Source organism: Lagenorhynchus albirostris, chromosome 1, assembly GCF_949774975.1.
Source record: "Lagenorhynchus albirostris chromosome 1, mLagAlb1.1, whole genome shotgun sequence".
In the NCBI taxonomy this organism is placed as follows: domain Eukaryota; kingdom Metazoa; phylum Chordata; class Mammalia; order Artiodactyla; family Delphinidae; genus Lagenorhynchus; species Lagenorhynchus albirostris.
Window position 1 is genome coordinate 27,343,785 of NC_083095.1, and position 13,819 is coordinate 27,357,603.

Sequence of the window (13,819 nt, forward strand, 5' to 3'; positions counted from 1 at the left end):
CCACTGTGCCACCAGGGAAGCCCCATCCCTTTACTTTTAACTTATCTGAGTCATGATACTTAAGATCAGTTGTTTATAAACAACAGATAGTGGGTCTTGTTTTATTTTTGTGTTTTTTTATCCACTCTGACAACCTCTATCTTTTAATTTATATATTTATAGCATTTACATTTAAAGTGATTATTGATATAGTTGGATTAAATCTACCATGCTTGCAACTGTTTTCTACTTGTTACACTTGATCTTTCTTTTTCTTTCCCCTTTTTTTCTGCCTTCACTGAATGTTTAGCCGAACATTTTATATGATTCCATTTTATGTCTTCTCTTAGTATATCAATCACACTTCTTTTAAAATTTTTTAGTGGTTGCCCTAGAGTTTACAACATACAATTACAACTAATTTAACTCCACCTTTAAATAACACTATAGTACTTCACATATAGTACAGGATCCTTACAACAAATATTTCCAATATCTCCTTCCATCCCTTATAACATTGTTGTCATTCATTTCACTTATCCATGTGCCAGAGCCATCCAGTTATATTTTATATCAATGAATAATAAGAAAAATAAAATTTTATTTTACATCCATTGATTCCTTCTCTGGTGCTCTTCCTTTCTTTATGTACGTCTGGTCATACATCATTTCCCTTCTCCCCTGAAAAACTTTTAAGATTTCTTGCAGGATGGATCCACTGGAAGTATTTTCCCTCAGTTTTTGTTTGTCAAAAAAAAGTCTTTCTTTTTCACTTTTGAAGGATAATTTCACTGGATATAGAATTCTAAATTGGTGGTGGGGGGAGGTGGTTTCTGATACTCTAAATATTTCTTTCCACTCTTTTCTTGCTTGCATTGTTTCTGACAAGAAATATTCTATAATTATTATCCTTGTTCCTCTGTAGGTAAAGTGTGTATCACCTCCAGCTTCTTTCAAGATTTTCTCTGTGTCTTTGGTTTTCCCCAGTTTGAATACCGATTTGCCTAAGTGTAGATATGTTTAGTGTTTATCCTGCTTGGTGTTCTCTGAGCTCCTTTGATCTGCAGTTTGAAGACTGTCATTAATTTTGGAAAAGTCTTGGCCACTATTACTTAAAATATTTCTTCTGCCCTGTTCTCTCTTTCTTTTCCTTCTGGCATGCCAATTATATGTATGTTATATCTTTTGAAATTGTTCCACTAATTCATGGATGTTCTGTTTGTTTTTTTCCTTTTTTCTCTCTCTTTGCATTTCAGTTTGGGAAATTTCTATTTTGTTTTGCTTTAAGTGTACAAAATATTACTGTTGACTAAAAGTACAATGTTGTGCAGCAGATCTCCAGAGCTAGTTCATCTTGCTTGACTGAAACATTTTGCTCTCTGATCAGTAACTCCTCATTTCTCCCTCCTCCCAGGCAGTAGCAACCACCATTCCACTCTTGACTCTAAGTATTTGACTATTTCAGTCTGGGAAATTTCTATTGACATATCTTCAAGCTCACTGATTCTTTCCTCAATCAGTCATCATCAGTCTGCTGATGAGTCCATCAGAAGAATTCTTCATTCTTTTGCAATGTTGTTTTTTTTTTTAATTTCTAGAATTTCCTTTTGATTCTTTCTAAGAGTTCCCAAATCTCTGCTTATATTATCCATCAGTTATTGCATGTTGTCTAATTTTTCCATTAGAGCCCCTAACATGTTAGTTATCTTAAATTCCCTGTCTGATAATTTCAGAATCTGTGTCATATCTAAGTCTAGCTCTGATGCTTTCTTTGTTTTTTGTTTTTTTGCGGTACGCAGGCCTCTCACTGCTGTGGCCTCTCCCATTGTGGAGCACAGGCTCCGGATGCGCGGGCTCAGCGGCCATGGCTCACGGGCCCAGACGCTCCGCGGCATGTGGGATCCTCCCAGACCAGGGCATGAACCCACGTCCCCTGCATCGGCAGGCGGACTCTCAACCACTGCGCCACCAGGAAAGCATTCTTCGTTTTATTACGTCTGTTTTTTACCGTCTTTTAGCATGCCTTGTAATTTTTTGTTGAAAGCTACACATGATATACACAGTAATAGGAACTGAGTGAAAAATCTTTATGTTAATCTGGCTAAGAGTTGGGCTGTGTTTAATGTTGGGCTGTAACTGTAGGTGCCAGAGGCTTCAGATTTCTCTAGTGTCCTTGTTTTTGTCTCTTCCATTGTCTTTGGGCTTCCCTAAGAACTCCTCCTTAAACGGAGTCTTCACCTTACAGTTCTTTCAGCTGTAATTCACTGTCATCACACAGGAGCCCTGTTGATGTGTTGGCAAAGTGTGAGGAGAGGAAGCGTTATATAATCCTATGATTTAAACTCAGTCTTTTAGTGGATCTGTGCCTCTGGGCTGTGACCTTCACAAATGTTTCTTAGCTTTCTCCTTCCCTTTAGGTGAGACAGGAAGGCTAAAGGGGGCTGGAGCTGGGCAAACACACTCCCTCCAGGTAGGCTAAGGCTCTGGCAAAGTATTTTCCCCAGGAGAGTAGTCCTTTGTTATAGAGAATGCTCTGAATGATTACTTTTCCCCTCTCCCTGTCAGAGTCACAAGGGGCTCTTTCTTGGCTCTTCACTGTGAGAATCTGGCAGTTCCTGGAGGTAAAACCCACAAGAGTGTGGGGGTCCCTAAGTCCGTGGCCCCCAAGAATTTCTCACTCTCATGATAGTCCACATTCAATCGCTAGCAATTTGTCAAATTATCACTTAAGTGTTCCCACCAGTTTATGGCTCTAGCAACATCTGCTCCAGGTAAGCTGATCACAGCTGTGTTCCTCTGTATTCACATGTCTCTACAGATTTCAGGGTGATGATTTGCCCTGCAACCCTAATTCTGTGAAGAATTCAAGAAAAGTCATTGATTTTCAGTTTGAATCACTTTTTCTTGTTGTAAAGACAGGAATGACAACTTCTAAGCTTTTTACATGCTAATTCCAGAAGTCTATTGGAGCTTTTTTTTTCAATAAAATTATATAAAGTTCAAAATACATAGTAATCTGGGCCTACTTAGTGTGGGTCAAGTTATCCAATACACAAGATCATAAGGGTGACAGAGTACTCTGGTAGAAAAGGCTAAATCATGTTCCAAATACTCTACTAAACAAAGCAAAGAAGCGTGCATACATTTTTAAAGCCCATCAAAATGACTTAAGTTTGGGCACCCAAGTTTTAACCCTTTAAAACAACTTATCCCTCTGGGGTTCCAAATAGCTGAGGTTGCAAAGGCTAAAAAGTAACTGAATAAAGAGATTCTAAATCAGGTTGAAGTCCTCCCTTCCTTTCCTTAGTTATTACTTAAGAAAACAACCATAGTATAGAAATTTATACATAAATCAGGCTCCGTGTGAATGGCCCCTGGACCGTATTCCTTCTGGTATCAGGAGGTTGGGTGCCCAGTCCACTCCCTTAGGGATAGGTGTCCAAATCTGCTCTGACCTGGAAATCTCTGCTTGGTTCCTTCTCTCTCTGAGAGGCAAAACTAGCCTCTCAGAATTCCCCCAGGTATCCTGGGAGCTGGGGTACCTGAAACAAAAGTGCCATAGCCAATGTGCTAATGAATTCTTGAAGTGGCCTAGTGGAATGAGGTTACAGGGGGGTGTTGGAAATGTTCCTTTCTCTCTTTTCTTTAAAAAAAAAATGGCCTTTCTTTTTGTAAATAGGTGTACACACACACACACAGACACACATACCCCAGGCCTCTAACTGGAAAAAACTTTCACTTTCCAACCGCCCCCAAATTACTCAAGGTAATTTTCCCATCTCTGAGATCTCAGAATGGTCAGGTTCTGGCCTGATTTCTGTTCTTCCCCTTCTGAAACTCAGTTGTTACTATTGGTCTCACTTGCATGGCATTCCTTCTGTTTGACATGTTAGTATCTTCTCTTTCTTGTTGACTGAAAGCACCTCAAGAGCTGGGCCCACCTCTTATTCTTCTTATTAACCCTCCTATCTCCCAAAGCTCCTGGCATCCATGATACCTCACCCAAACACTCAACAAATGTTTATTATTTTCACTCACTCCTCCAATAATAATAACAGCTAACACATATTGAACACTTACTATGTAACAGACATTGTTCTAAATACTTCACATGGATGGATTCACATAATCCTTCTAAACAACCCTAATATTATCCCCATTTGACGTATGGGGAAACTGGTGCAAAAGTTGGTTAAGTAACTGTCCACAGGTCACAAAGTCAGTAAATCATGGCAGAGCTGAGATTTGAACACAGGTCTATATCTGGCTCCACAGCCTATCTTCTAAATGACTTGACTCTATTGCCTCCCCCAATATGCATAAGTCCCTGAAATTATTTATCAATTTAGTCCCCGTTTGCTGTCATAGTAACAGAACAACTAGCTGGGGTTTAACTTTCCAGTGGGTAATTGTCTGTAAGTGTATCATAAATGAGCTCCACGGTTTGGCTCCCACCCAAGTAGTCTTTGCATCACTGGGAAGCCCTAGGTATGTATGGAAGGTACAAAGGAAATAAGGAGCTGTAGTTGACTCCTTTTCAAATTTGAGAGCCAGGTTTTATAAACAAAAAACAAAAGCAAACTTATGACACTGGTGAAAAGCAAGAACATTGTAATAGTTGATTTTATGTGTCAACTTGACTAGCCAGAGAGCTGGTTAACCATTATTTCTGGGTGTGTCTGTGAAGGTATTTCCACATGAGATTAACATTTGTATCAGTGAACTCCCTAAGGTAGATTGCTGTCCCTGGTGTGGGTAGACCTCACCCAATCCACTGAAGGCTTGCATAGAACAGAAGGTAGAAGAAAGATGAATTTGTCCCTTTCCCTTCCCACCTGCCTGTTTGAGCTGGTACACACCTCTTGATATGGTCTCCTCCCGCCCTTGGACTGGGATTTACAACATCGGCTGCCCTGGTTCTCAGGCCTTTGGACTCCTACTGGAATTACAGCTCCCTTGGGTCTTACAGCAGATTGTGGTCTATAGCGTGATGTAGAGGAGAACCAGGGCAGCCCTGGCCTATAGGCCAATCACTTTGCTTTAATGCTGACCATCATCAGTTGGTTCTTTAGACCTCATTGGCCTGTTCCCTTTGTCTTTTTGTTGAAGCATACACATTTCCAGAAGAAAAGTCATGCATGGTGTACGCAAAAGGATCTCTTGATGTGGAGTAGGGAGACCCGCAGTCTAGCCCCAGCCTAGTCACTGTCTCTGTAGATAACAGAGGTCCAATATCCACACACCCCATTCCCTGTGAAAAAGAAGCAGGGTTAGACTTGCTTTCTCTGAGGACCCTTCCAGCAACAAGAAACTGTGTTCTTTGATTCAGGTGTGGGTGGCCTCCCTGGACAGCCTTCCTCCTGGATAGGGCACATAACACAAAAACCTAATTAGATGCCTGGGATCCCAAGACTCTGTTGCCTGAGCCCTAGATTGCCACAGAGCTGGATCTGGCCAAGGGCAAGGAGAACTGGGTCTGTGGACACTGCCAGGCCTCAGCCAGTTCCCGCAGCCCCACAGCTCCATATTAGCAAGTCTTTGTACTGGAAAGGTCCAAGGAGAAATTTATTGGTATAAGCTGGAAGTTGGTTGGCCACATTAAGAACTCAGCTTCCCGCTTCCCTTGGTTACAAAAGGAGCTTTGTCTGCCATGGGGCAGCCAGTCCAGGATGTGACCACCAGACGGAATTCAAAACTTAATAGGCTGCAAAGTCTGCTCAGAAACACACAACTCCAAGCTTCTGCACCTCCAGTGCTGGATGCCCTCTACATTGATCGAGGTCATAGGGAGTGGGTCGGGCCTGGCTCTGAAGAGAAGGGCCTGGGATGAGCACCAGCTTGGGCCACCCTTCTTTTCCTACGTCTATCCTGAAAATGAACAAAAATGGCTGGGGATCGCACCCAGAAGAAATGGCTGGGTGAGTTAAGGGATTTCCCTTTCTCTGTGGTTCCCTCAAAGGTAATATTACAAGGAGCTGTCCAGGGTCTCACCTAGGTCAGGAGAGAGTATGGTGCATGAATGGGATGGGGAAAACCCCGTATTCATAGGTTGCATCACCTTCCCTTCTACCCTCTCCCCAACCTCCTGCCTCACCTGGTGACCAGTTGGGCTCCATCATACCTAAGACCTAACCTGTGAAATTGAGAAAAATCCATCTCTGGTACCCCACTACTCTGTGGATCCTCTTTCACCCAAGCCCTTTACTTTTAGGGAAACGACCTATTTGGTGGAGTTAAATCCCAATGGAAGAGATATTTGGTGGCAGAGTACTTTCCCAGGGGCCATAAGACCTCACCAAGTAGGTGGTTTCCCAAAACTAAAGTTGGCCCTTCCATGGGGTATAGGTGGGGAGGGGCTGTTCATGGGGGAGGAAAGCTGCACTGGCAGGAGAGAAGAAAGAAGCAGTAGTTTCTTGGCTCTCTGAAAATGTTGCCTAAGGCAGCCTGGATCCTGCCCAGCCTGCAAAAAGAGGGTCATTCACTGCTGTGGTTGCCCCAGCTGCATAGAAGTATTAAAAGGGTTTGGTCTGTCCACAGGCAGCCAGCCAATTGTGTGGCCAAAACAACTCTAATATCCAGTAGAAAGAGACAAAAGCCAGAGACTGCTGGATTGCTTATAGCTGGAGATCAGGGGAGGATGTATGGTGGAGAGGGCACTTGAGAAGGGAAATGGGTTTGGACAAACAGACATTATAGGAAAGGCTTTTCAGGCAGAGGGAACACAGACGGTCAAGGTTCGATGGCTGGAAGACACAGGTGCTGGGAGAAGAGTTCGGCAGGGCACAAGGTACATGAAGGGAGTAATAAGAAATAAGTTTGAAAAGGTCAATTAGGATCCAATTATGGAAGGACGGCCTTGGGCTGTGCTAAAAAATTTGGACTGTATTCCATAGGCAGTGGGAGCATTTTAAGATCTTAGCCAAAAAGTGGCTTAATTAAGGAAATAAACCAAAAGTTGCTCAGCACCAAGGATCAGGCACTCTACAAATGTTATCACATATAATCCCACAGTGATCTCATGAGGTACATGACATAATCCTCATGTTGTAGTTGAGGAAATTGAAGTACAAAGAGGTTAGAAACTTGTCCAAGTCACACAGCTAAATCCTCACATAGGTACAGTTGACCCTTGAGCAACACAGATTCTAACTGTGCAGGTCCACTTAAGTGCAGATTTCTTTCACTGAATACGTACTACAGTACTACCCAATTGTTGGTTGAATCTGGATGTGGGGGGGCTGACTATAACGGAAGCTTTATAAGCACAGGGAAAGTTGGTGCCCCTATTCCCCACGTTGTTCAAGGGTCAACTATCCTTGATATTTCCTTCTTGTATATGCTTTATGAATAAACTAAATGAGAATGTACTCCAGGAAAAGTGGAGTGAACATCAGGGCAATAAAAGGGTAATGTGAGAATACAAGAAATGATGGGATTAACCCAGAAGTCAGCTGTTTAGCAAGCCTCAAAAGAAAATTGTGTCCAATAAAATGTCAGTGAGTCCCAAGGAAAAAGACTTCTAGAAGAACATAATGCATCCAAGACACACATAAAATAAGGAAAAACCTAGATGATAAAATTGAGACATGATGGCAAAGACCTAGCTTTCTTTGCCCAAAGAGAAAAAAGGAAGCAATCAAAAACTCAGGGAAAAACAAACCACTGAACAAGAAAGTTATGGTCCAAAAATGAGACAACATAAGAGGTAAGATGCATTTGAGCAAATGGTGGCACATAAAGTAAGAAAATCTATTGGATCCTGGGGCTAAGAATATTGTCCTTGGAGTGGCACTGGTGTCTGCCTTCGGATATACAGGAAAAGAAATGTGATCATTGACCGTCACCAGGCCCTGCGCCCATTTACCCACACAAAATACACTATTCCAGTTGCTGTTTATTGATCTTCCACTTTTAGAACGGACCATGAACAAAAAAGGGAAAAGATCACTATGATTTTAGGACAGGATATAATGTTACCACACTTAACAATGTAGAAATTTTAAAATAGCTGATAGAAGAGGTGAGAGGGGAAGACTAGGATGGTGATGCTAATATCCTACCTTACAGGGTAAGGTGTCAAATACAATTGAGAGCTAATGAAACAAAGTTACCAATAGAGGAACTAGAAATAGTGACTGTATCAGTTAGAATTCAAGAAAAAAGGAACTGTTATGGGGAGTACACAGTCATGGGACTTGATTAAATCGTCTATGTAAGCCTACTGCCTCTGTGTCTGTTGTTGGATCTGTGGTCAGCGGGATCAGCAGTGGAGAAGAAAAGATGCGAGCAAGGAAGAGGAAGGACAGCCTGGAACCCACACGGACAACCTGAAACCTGTATCTGTCTACATCTCCAATCGCCATGATGTGAGTGACTTTCATCATGGAGCTACACATGTGTCCAGCCCAGGACACAGAAGAGCTGAAGGAAAGTTGGAAGGAGTGGAGGAACCTCAGGCAGCAGGCCAACAAGGTGAGCCACTTGTCAGTGACAGATGTGAGCTGCAATGGCACCTGGCCCTGTTCCAACCTGTAGAGAGTAAAAAAGGCTGTGGCCTCACTTCCACCTTCCAAATTTTGCACAAACGTCCTTCATGGCTAACCCTAACTTGGAACCATGATGGGGAGGGAATTTTGGGAAATATAGTGCCTGCTAAGTTGACAATGTATATACAAATTGATATCCTCTGAAAAACTGGGAGAGGGACAAGGACAATTGTTACAGGATTGGGTCCCTGGAAGCAGACATTGAGCTAGCTAGGGGCACATGATGTTTATTAGGATTGGCACCTGTGAAGAGTGGGACCTTGCAGGACTTTGGTCTTCTCCAAAACATCCGTTGGATATTTGGTCTACAGACATTTGGTCCATGACAAAAGGTCCTTGAAATTTGGTCCTAGCCAAAATAATCCATGAATAATCCATGAATAAACCATGAATGGTCCATGTCACAGGGCTTTTGACAGGACCAAATTTCAAGGACTTTATGGCATGGACCAAATGTCTCCGTGGATGTTTTAGACAGGATCAAATATGAAGGACATTTTGGTGTGGACAGAATGTCTGCTAACCAAATGGGAAGGAAGCAGTTTGGACAGAGGGACAAGTCAAACTACGATGCAGACTCTACAAAGCCTCCTGCCACCAGCCAGGAGCACTGAAGTGAGCGTTCACCATCTGAGTCCTGCATGGAGCGGAATGGCCTGACCTTATTCCCTCATGTGATGCACTGGATGCAGGCTGCCCCAGAAAGGGCATGGCCTGGGCGAGGGCGCTGTGTTATCTCTGAGGCTGACCCTAAAGGGGCTGGCAGCTGGTGGCTGTCTGCTGACCACTATTCACACGGCTGGTCTGCACGTTGGTTTTTGAAAGGAGCGCCTGGATGGCTCTTTTCCGCGTCTACCCAAGCGTACAGATGAACTAAATCCTGCTTTATTCAAGCAGGGAGACAATAGATAAAGTTCCCTAAGGAACCACCAGGACACAGCAGGATTAGTATATTATATTACTCAGAAAGAAACTGGCAGAACCAAGAACGGCAACAGAAGCCGTTGCCTCTGGGAGACAAGACTGATTCCAAGGAGCAGTGCAACGGAGGTCTGCTTTAAATATAAGCCTTCTGTACTATTTTATTTTCCTAACCATGTGCATGTAGTTCTTCGATTAAATACTTGCAAATTTAAAATAAAATTTTGGGTTGTCTGATTCCACACTACATCCCAGAGTCATGCCCCAGGCAGGCCTATTCGGAGTGAGCACGCAGAGCCTTCACTTTCTCCGGGGGCACAGGCACAGCTGTGAGTGTCTGGCTGTGGCTTGGCAGGCGGTACCTGGCCCATCCATTCCCAAGGTGGGAAGCTGGCCAAGTCCTTCATCTCATGGCCTAAGTGGACTGGTGCCTGGGCCATGAGAGTGGGGGAAATACCAGCCCCCCGCATTGTGCTGGATTGGGGCCCTCTCCATTTCCACTGGAGAACTGCTGAATTTGCCATCACTGAGAAGAGGAGTGCACTTTTGCATATCCGGGCCCCTCCCAAACCTTCACATCTATGATTCAGAATCCAAGGAGCAGAGCCTGACACCTGGAGAAGGTCAGCAGTCGGTTGGCACGGGAAGACCGGCTGGTCCAGTGTGAAGTACTCCTTGAAGGATGGCTGGACCAGTGGTTAATGTGGGAGGATCGCTTGGTCAGATGATGTCCCTTATTTTTTAAAAAACTTTTTTTTAAATTTACTAATGGACTACAACTACTGTACAGGAAGTTAGGAAAATAAAGGCAGGTTGGCCATAACTCCACGTGCCCCCCAACTCAGTCATTACTTCCTTGCCATATTTTCTCTCACTTCATTCTCCTCTACATCCATCTTTATTTTTTTTTAATCTAGTGGTCATCACACTGTGCATAAATTTGGACACTTGCATCTTTTGCTAAATTTATATCATAAGCATTTTCCATGGTGTTACCTAAGCTTCATAACTATCATTTTAAATAGCTGCATAAAATGAGGCCAGGGATTTTGTCCCAGAATCTAATAACACAGGTCCCTGGTGCACAGTAGACAATTCATACATTTTTTTAATGAACAGAATGCATGATTAGGCCATAATCTGTCTTACTATTCTCTTACTGTGAGGTATTTAAGGAATTTGTTTCCAGTTTTTCAAGCACATTGTCTTATTTCTCTCTCCTAGACAGCCTTCTTTTTTCAATCAACTTCCCCAACAAACCCTTACACTCTGCTCTTTGCTGGCCTTTCCCAAATCACACAGACTCTGTCCTTCACTTATCATAAGTCAACCTGGGTGTGTGGAACAAGCACCAGTGCCTGGCAGTGGGTTACACGAGGAAAAGCAAATCATGTTAATGGGTAGGTTAGCAGAGTGGGGAGCCCTGGGCCCATCTGAGCTGGGGCCCTCCGTGTACTTCAGAGGCAGCACGTTCTGTCAACACCGCTGTCGCCATCAAGTACCCTTCGTCCTGAAATAGTGGCCCAGGCCCTGCCAGTTATTTCATCTCAGTGCTTACGGTTTTCATGTGAATTTAAACATTCAAACATCATGAGCATGAAACATAAACACTCAACCCGCCGTGGCATTTTAATGAGGTTCAACTGGGTTCAACACATCCCATTACTTACAATTGTGTAAAAGCCTTTCGCCCCAGATCACTTCCTTAGGTCTGGCCCACTATGGCCAAGACAAACTTTGTGTTTTCTGAGCACTTTAAATTTGGGGGAGAATTATTCTGGGCAGATGGTGAGCTCCCACAGGGTCCTCCTCGGCTCTGCTTAGCTAGACCAATGGTTTAACTGAGTTTCTCCAAAACTCCTTAAGAGGAAATGACTGAGTGATAAACCATGATCAGAGACCATCACTCACTCACCCCGACATTGCTCCCCACGCACCCTTGCCTTGCTCCTGCGGTTTTCAAATCATAGCCACATCTGCAGCTCTTAGATGCTTGCCATGGAGCAAGGAAAGAGTTCTTAATATTCCCATCTGACAGATGTGGCAACTGAGCCCTAGGAAGATAAGGTGACCTGTGTAAGACCACGAAATAAAGAACTGGTTGTCCAAGGTTCCCTCTACTAAGCATATCTAGGGATAGACTAAGCTGCCATAACAAAGATACTTAAAAATGCCCAGTACACAGACAGGTGGTCCAGGCCATTAGGTGACGCTGCCCTCCTCAACACACAGCTCCCATTGCTGAGTCCAAGATGGCTTCTCCAGGTGTCCTCACCGCCTGATGTAGGAAGGGGGAAAGGGCAGGGGAGTGGTCATGCATTCATTTTATTTTTTTAAATTTCATTGATAAATATTTTATTATGAAAATCTAAAATGTAACAACTTTTTAGAAATATAACAGCAATGCCATTACCACACCTAAAATTAGGTAAATAATAGCTTAATATAGTCACTGTTCATTTTTTCTGATTGTCTCACAAAAATGTTTTAACAGTTGTTTTGTTTGAATATGAATCCAATAAAGCCTAGCATTTAGTTGATGTTTCTTCAGTTTTTTTAAATGTATAGTTTCTCTATTCTCTATTTTTCCTTGCAAATTATTTGCTGAAGAAATGGAATTTTTCAGTTCTGTAACTTTTAAATAGTATTATATTAGATATTAATAAAGTCGTACTTTATGCATACAATCTGAAAGAATTCAAATAACTCAAATAATTTTTTTTTTTTTTGCGGTACGCGGGCCTCTCACTGTTGTGGCCTCTCCCGTTGCGGAGCACAGGCTCCGGATGTGCAGGCTCAGCGGCCACGGCTCACGGGCCCAGCTGCTCCGCGGCATGTGGGATCTTCCCGGACCGGAGTACGAACCCATGTCCCCTGCATCGGCAGGTGGACTCTCAAACACTGCGCCACCAGGGAAGCCCTAATAATTTTTTAAAGAATCATGTAATTAAAGAATAATGATGTCTGATAGCCAACTTTGTTTCCAGTAACGTAATGTGGTGATCCTACTTTTTACTTTTAGTCGATGAAATGATTGCTCTTATTTTTAGAGATGAATGTTTAAAGTTTGTATTAATTAATTTATTCCTTATTTCTGATTTTTTAATATAAGGAACATGTTTTTAAATAGTGTAAGCTTGGGGCTTCCCTGGTGGCGCAGTGGTTAATAATCCGCTTGCCAATGCAAGGGACACGGGTTCGAGCCCTGGTCCGGGAAGATCCCACATGCCGTGGAGTAACTAAGCCCGTGTGCCACAACTACTGAGCCTGTGCTCTAGAGCCCACGAGCCACAACTACCGAGCCCGCATGCTACAACTACTAAAGCCCACGTGCCTAGAGCCTGTGCTCTGCAACAAGAGAAGCCATCGCAGTGAGAAGCCCACGCACCACAAAGAAGAGTAGCCTGTGATCGCCTCAACTAGAGAAAGCCCACGGACAGCAACAAAGACCTAACACAGCCAAAAAACTATAAATAAATAATAAAATAAATAAATTTATTAAAAATAAATAAGTAGTGTAAGCTTATTAGTTTACAGTTAATTTTATTATATGTTCATTAGTCATTCACAGCAAAATAAATTCCAATTAGTTAATTCTAGTTTTCTATTGTGTATATATATATATATATATATATCTTTTGGCTTTATCCAATAAGTTTATTTTAGATAAATTTATTCTATGTACAATACAGGCTTGAAAACTTCAGTGATCTGATATACATATACAAATGGGAACCAAAGTAGAAATTCTGTGTTTCAAATATAAACTATAGATTTTATACAAAATAAAGGATTTTTTAAAGTTTTACCCAAAGCAAATCAAACGAATAAAAAGGAGATTAATACCAAAGATTAACAAGGTTAATGTTACAAAGAACTACAAAATTAAATCCCAAATGTGCAATGCTTGCTATTACAGTTCCAGGTTCTCTTGTGACATTTGAAAATGTTAAACATTTTTTTAAACATCTTTATTGGAGTATAATTGCTTTACAATGTTGTGTTAGTTTCTGCTGTATAACAAAGTGAATCAGCTGTATGTATACATATATCCCCATATCTCTTCCCTCTTGCATCTCCCTCCCACCCTCCCTATCCCACCCCTCTGGGTGGTCACAAAGCACAGAGCTGATCTCACTGTGCTAATGAATTCCTTTTAGGATCATGCATTCCTTTTATGGCCAACTCACTCCTACTCACACCCCAGTGGCTGCAACACAGGTGTATGGACATACCAAGTAGCAAGGGAGGCTGGGTGGCGTGTGTCTGGTTCAAACTCAGTTCTATTATCAAACAAAAGGGATTGGATATCAGTGGACAATCAGTGCACTCCAGCATGTACACTATGGGTGACCCCAAAGGTGGTAGATGAG